We start from the raw sequence: 6,000 nt of genomic DNA, 5'->3' as shown, positions 1-6,000 counted from the left end.
GTGTTTTTCTTTTCTTGATTTTTACACTCTGGTTGTCTTTTTTGCACTTCTTTGGGGGAGTTTATCCTTTAGCATGCTGTAAACCACTATTATAAGGTGGAGACCCCACCCCACAGTCCAGATTATCCACCTTGTCCCTAATTCTAGGACTGCAGCTCTTTTGGAGATACCTTTGCTTGGTTCACCCTAGGTAGCGGGAACTCATAAAAATTACAAAATGAACATTCCTCCCTAAATTTACTCCGTGTTCTAATTTTCTTGGATTTTGTCTATGGTTTTTGTGCCCTTCTTTAACATTTTTAAATCAATATTCTTGAATGGCAATCTTAATGGATGATACACAATTCTAAAGCTACAAAGGATATGCAGTGAGACGAAATCTTCCTCTCCACCCCCCTCCCCCACTCCCTTCAGATTTCCCCCCCCCTCCCCAGGAGGTAACCACTGTTACCACCTTTGAGTGGTCCACTCCTTTCCAACCACTATATGTAAATTCCTTTTCTGTGAGATGTGTACCCTTTCTAGGCCCTCTCATATCTGGTTGACTTTATAAATAAATATTGGTATTGTGTACTTGAAATACATATATAAAATCTCTCCCGATGGCCTTTCCGGCCTTGAGTTTTTCATCATGTCGCTTCCTGGATGAAGAACCTGGAGGGGTGAGGGTTTGGGTAGGGGGTAATGGAAAAGAGGACCCGAGGGACTTGGTTAAGGGGTTCAAAGTAGTCGACTGTTGTGACGCACTGCCGGATTTCTACTCCTATTCCGCCCACCTCGGGCCCTCTACTAGATCTGTCGTCCCAAAGCCTCTCGTTTCCAAGGGCCGAGACAGAGAGACTGAGAGATACATACAGAGACAGAGACACCGAGGCACCAGCATCCCTCTCCCCCTTCTGTCCCGCCCCGCCGCTCTGACTGACATCAACTCTCAGCCAATAGCGCTCAGAATCTGTCCTGGAGGGACCAATGAGAGACAGAGGAGGGTGGACGATTTCCCCGCCCCCACTTCTAGGCTTGGTTGAGCCGTGCAGGTAGGTCTGGGGCTGGGGGAGCCGCCGTTGGCACTGGTGCCCGGGGGGGTGGGCGCACGAGTGGGTCGGTGGTGATGGTGGGGAACAGGAGACGGCCCAGCCTAGGGGAGTCGGTGGGGGCGGCGCGGCTGGGAGGCGGGGAGCCGAGGGGCCCAGGGAGCGAGCGCCGCCGAGGGCCCTGGAAGCCACTGGGCTGGGGGAGCGGGGACGCGCGCGTGTGGCTTGGGGACCCCCGCCCCGCGCCCACCCGCAGGCCTAGGGCCGCGGGCTGCGGGCCGAGTGGCCGGGGGGTCCTGGCCGCCTGGGTGGGGGGCGGGCCGGGGCCGTGGTTGGTGGTGGTGGGGGACGCCGAGCGGGGCCCGGGGCGCCAGGCCGAGCCGAGGTGGGACGGACCGACGCGGAGGGCAAGGGAAGCCGCATCCCGCTGGCCGCCCCCTCCTGAGGAGAGCCGCGGGCGTCCTGAGGGGACCCCTCCCCACCTATCCCCCCCCACTCCGCGAGGAGGATGGGGCCGGAGTCGCCCCGCCGCAAGAGGGTGGGGGCTGTTGGGTTTGGGGCTAGGGTCCAAGGCCGAGGGGGAGGGGTGATTACTCGGGCTCCCTCTTCCCCTTTCTCCTCTCCTCTCCCCTGTCTTTGGAGGTGGGGATCCCAGCGCGCGGCGTGGGGGTTGGGGGGCGGTGGATGTGTGTAAGACGGGTGCGGGGGTTCCAACCCACCTGAGACTTGGGGTCAAGAGTCAAACTCCTCCCCTCCCCCCCCCCCCCAAGTCTGATGAGCGGTAAGGAAAGTGATGCCAAGTCTCCGTAGCCGGAGTGAGAAACGCATAGAGCAAGAACAAATCCACTCCGGAGGGGTTTGTTGTTTTACTTTAAACACGCATACACGCACGCAGCGACGACGACGAGGGTACTTTATTTTTGATTATTATTATTATTTTCTTTTTGGAAATTTATTTTTAAAGAGGTGAGTGCTGTTATTTCTGTCCCTATTCGGGCAAGCCTCCATTTTAAGCCAAGCCAGTAACTGTTTAAGCTGGAGTTTTCATTCAGGCCTAGGTCTTGAAGAGAGAGCCCAGAAAGAGGTGGTTTGGTTCATCCTTCTGCCTCCGTTGAAACTTAGCCCCTTGGTTGGGCTGCTTCTTTGGGAAAGAAGGGTCTTTTATTTGCTTCTAGTACTTAACACAAAATTTATTTTTTTTATGTAAAATTGGCTCTGAAAGTTAAAACAGGACAGTTGGAATCATCAGGTTTTTAATTTACTAACTAAACTTAAATGTGGCAAGCGAAGATTTTTGGATGATTAGTTAAAATCACTTTTCGACAATGTTTAAGAAGTACCCTGGATAATTTTTTTTTCCTGTAATGAGATTCTGGTCTTTTTGGTTTTTGTGTTTTTTTTTTTTTTGATAAGTGATTTTATATATTTAATATATTTGTTTTTGTGTAAAATGTTTCTTCCGCTATATTTGGACACACACATATATGCGTATATTTTTTGTACACTTTTTAGGATGGTGAGGTGATGAAAGCTTCAAATCTCTTCCCAGAAGGCTTCAACTGTTTGCATATTATTATTATTATTATTATTTTAGTCTGAAGGAAAGTCTTCTCTTTCAGGTCCTCTCAAGATACCTTTTGAAACAAAACATTTTTCTCATACTTGGTGACTGAGTGATTTACTAAGACTCTCTTGCTCATTTTTGAGTGTTGTCTGAACTATTCCTGACACTATGAATGCTATTTGGATGCCCCTTAAGGTAAGATGGATTAATTTTTGTTCACTATGATATATATATATATATATTATATGTATGTGTATGTGTATCTACATACATATATATTCCATTCTAATATATATTCATATATGAAATACAAACAGAATATATGTGTGTGTATATATATATATATTAGAATGGAGAATATTTTTTGATTTACTGTTCTTCAGTCTCCTTACACTTCTCTTCCCTCAAAAACTACTATAGTAATTTTCTGGAATTTATATTAATTTGTTTATTAGTGTTAAAATGTTAATGACATTTGCAACTTAACTTTCATTCTAATGATGAATTTATCTTTTTAAGTTAGAACAGCCTGTATATTTATAAAAGTACTTTTCCAATCCTGATAGGATGGGTTGGCAGTTTAGACTTCCAGGTCTACTTTCAAACAGGTCCTTGAGAGTCATAGGTGCTAGGGTGTGTCCTATTCTTGCAAATCAGTAGCTGATTCATGTGTTACAAAGATGTGTCATTAACCATTTGTTTACGCTGAAACTTCATATGCTATATTAGAGCATATTAAAACTGCTGCTTTCCATTGGAGAGTCCTGCTGCTCATTAGGTCATTGCATGCGATTTTTCACTTTCTTTCAACAGGTAGCATTTGAGCCAACTTTTGTCTCACAGGATAAATCTCATTTGGGCAAGTGGACAGGCTGTCTTTAAGATGAAAAAAGCTCCCAATGAAGTCATGGTTCTTCCATCTCTCTCTCTCTCTCTCTCTCTCTTTTTTTTTTTTTTTGGTCTGTCAGTCGTGGGGCTTGAATTCTGGGCCTGGGTACTGTCCCTGAGCTCTTCAACTCAAGGCTAGTGCTTTTTGCCACTTCAGGTTTTCTGGTAGTTAATTGGAGATAAAAGTCTCACTGCCTTTCCTGCTGGGGCTGGCTTTGAATTGCTATCCTCAGATCTCAGCCTCTACGATTACAGGAGGCTGGCTTTCCATCTCTTATAGCTTGCTCTTCCCTCCCTCCCTCCCTTCTTTTCTTCCTCCTTTCCTCCTTCTCTCCCTCCTTCCTTCCTTCCTTTCTTTCTCTTCTTTCTTTTTCTTTTTCTTCCTTTCTTTTCTCTCTTTTTTCTTTTCTTTTTCTTTCTTTTCTCTTTCTTTCTTTCTTTTCTTTTTCTTTTTCTTTCTTTCCTTCTCTCTTTCTCTTTTTTCCCTCTTTTTTCTTTCATTATTTCTCCCTTTTTCTCTCTTTCTTTCTACATTTTTATCTCTTTATTCAAAACATGACAATCTTACAGCTTTTTCTGGTATACTAAACAACTCTCTTGGCTAAAGAATTTTATTAAGGGGCTGGGAAGGTGGCTCAGTGGTAGAGTGCTTGCCTTGCATGCCTGAGGCCCTGGGTTCGATTCCTCAGCACCACATAAGCAAAAGGAAAAAAGCCAGAAGTGGCACTGTGGCTCAAGTGGTAGAGTGCTAGCCTTGAGCTGAAGAGCTGAGGGACAGCGCACAGGCCCAGAATTCAGGTCCCACGACCGGACCCAAAAAAAAAAAAAAAAAAGAATTTTATTAAGACTAAGCAGAGGGCAAAACTTAAGACAAGTGTAGCGAGGAAGCAGAAGGAAGGATGAAGAAAGAAAGGTAGCAGTGGAAACCATTCTCTTTCACTTTCTTCAGAGTTAGATGCTAATATAGTTAAGATTGTTTTATTGTAATCCGCTCTGTGAACTTCCAGATGAATGCAGTGGATAAATCAGAATAATGTAGTGTGTGCAATCTAAATATCTGGACTTGTGGGAAATCTTGTAGACTGAGTTCTTAATCTCATTTATGTACCAGATTCTATTGTTGGATAATTGGCACTTATTTAGTATAAAGGAAGCCAAAGTGACACAGTTTTTCCACAATTTCTCCCTATAGAGTTAGAGGGATTGAGTGGAGGAACATAGCCAGAAGTCCTGAGCCCCTACGAATTGGAGGACCTTGTTTAATAGTGTTTCCACTTTATTTATTTATTTATTTATTTGCTGGCTGTGGGGCTTGAACTCTGGGCGTGGGCACTGTCTCTGCACTCTTCAGCTCAAGGCCTGTACTCAACCGCTCAAGCCACAGCTCCAGTTTTGGTTTTCTAATGGTTTATTGGAGATAAAAGTCTCACGGACTTTCTTGCCCAGGCTGGCTTTGAACCGTGATCCTCAGATCTCAGCCTTCTGAGTAGCTAGGATCATAGGTGTAAGCCACCGGCGCCTGGCTGTGTTTCCACTTCTTAACAAGTACTGAGTACTTCCTAGGAAGCTTTCACCAGGATTGGTATCAACTTATCAGGTTTCATGTTAGTTTCCTTGTTTTTAATTAAAGGTATGAAGTATAAAGAAGCCTGCTTTTTCAGATACCTATGCTGTTTAAAGTTTTACTTCTAAATCTCAGTGAACTTGAAATTTAATAAATTAGTAAATAATACAGTAATTCCTGATTTAGGAAAGGCCTCTGGCATGGCAGGAATACATTTGTCAATGTGATTTATTACCTGTTAACTACTTGGGAATGTAGTTGTAAGGCTTCCTTAATTTTGTGTTCCTAACCAGTCCTTTGATCAGTGGAAAATATCTTGTAAGTCAAAACCTTTTTGATATAGTGTCTCATTCTGTAGCACAGACTGGCCTTGAACCCTCAGTCTTTCTGCCTTGGGTGTTGATGTTACAGATGCTTGCCATAATTTTACTTATTTATTTCCTTGTTTGTTTGTTTAACTTGTGCCAGTTTTGAGGAGGCTCGAACTTAGGGCCAGGACACTCTCCCTTATTTTTTTTGGCAGTCATGGGGCTTGAACTCAGGCCTGGGCACTGTCCCTGAGCTTTTGTGCTCAAGGATAGGGCTCTACCATTTTGAGCTACCGGGAATCTCAGGGACTTTCCTGCCCAGGTTGGCTTTGAACTGTGGTCTTTAGATCTCAACCTTCTGAGTACCTAGGATTACAGGCATGAGCCATAAGCTTCTGGCTCTCAGGATTTTGAATTGCAAATTTATAGTTTATATTGCTAGTACTCACCTTGCAGTTCAAGGCTTTATATGGGGAGAGATTTATACAGAGTGAGTTTACTGTGCAAAATATTTAGAATAGCTCAATAACTGTCAACTGCCAGTTTTCTTTATGACATTTGTTTGCTAAGCCTGTGACTTTATGAATAGAAATATATTACCTATAATATTGTGAATGTTAGAAGTCTAAGGACAGCTGGGTGCTG

At 44.1% G+C, this 6,000-nt stretch overlaps 1 protein-coding gene across 4 annotated transcripts in view; it reads left to right on the top strand.

The window, feature by feature from the left end:
• Positions 1-1,011: 1,011 nt before the first annotated feature.
• The window catches only part of Kansl1 (KAT8 regulatory NSL complex subunit 1), a 147,395-nt gene continuing 142,406 nt past the window's right edge, over positions 1,012-6,000 (top strand). For 2 of the 4 annotated variants that reach the window (XM_070027689.1, XM_070027682.1), the window contains exons 1-2: positions 1,012-1,034; positions 2,651-2,790. The gene's annotated coding sequence lies outside the window, so the exon portion shown is untranslated. Of the gene's footprint in view, positions 1,035-1,822; positions 1,998-2,091; positions 2,791-6,000 lie in introns of those variants that run through there. The other 2 variants (XM_070027685.1, XM_070027683.1) reach the window with 2 other exon arrangements.

This window comes from Dipodomys merriami, unplaced genomic scaffold, assembly GCF_024711535.1.
Source record: "Dipodomys merriami isolate MVZ:Mamm:240054 unplaced genomic scaffold, mDipMer1.0.p SCAF_19, whole genome shotgun sequence".
Lineage (NCBI taxonomy): Eukaryota > Metazoa > Chordata > Mammalia > Rodentia > Heteromyidae > Dipodomys > Dipodomys merriami.
The sequence above is the reverse complement of the archived record's forward strand: the minus strand, read 5'-3'. Positions and strand labels throughout refer to the sequence as shown.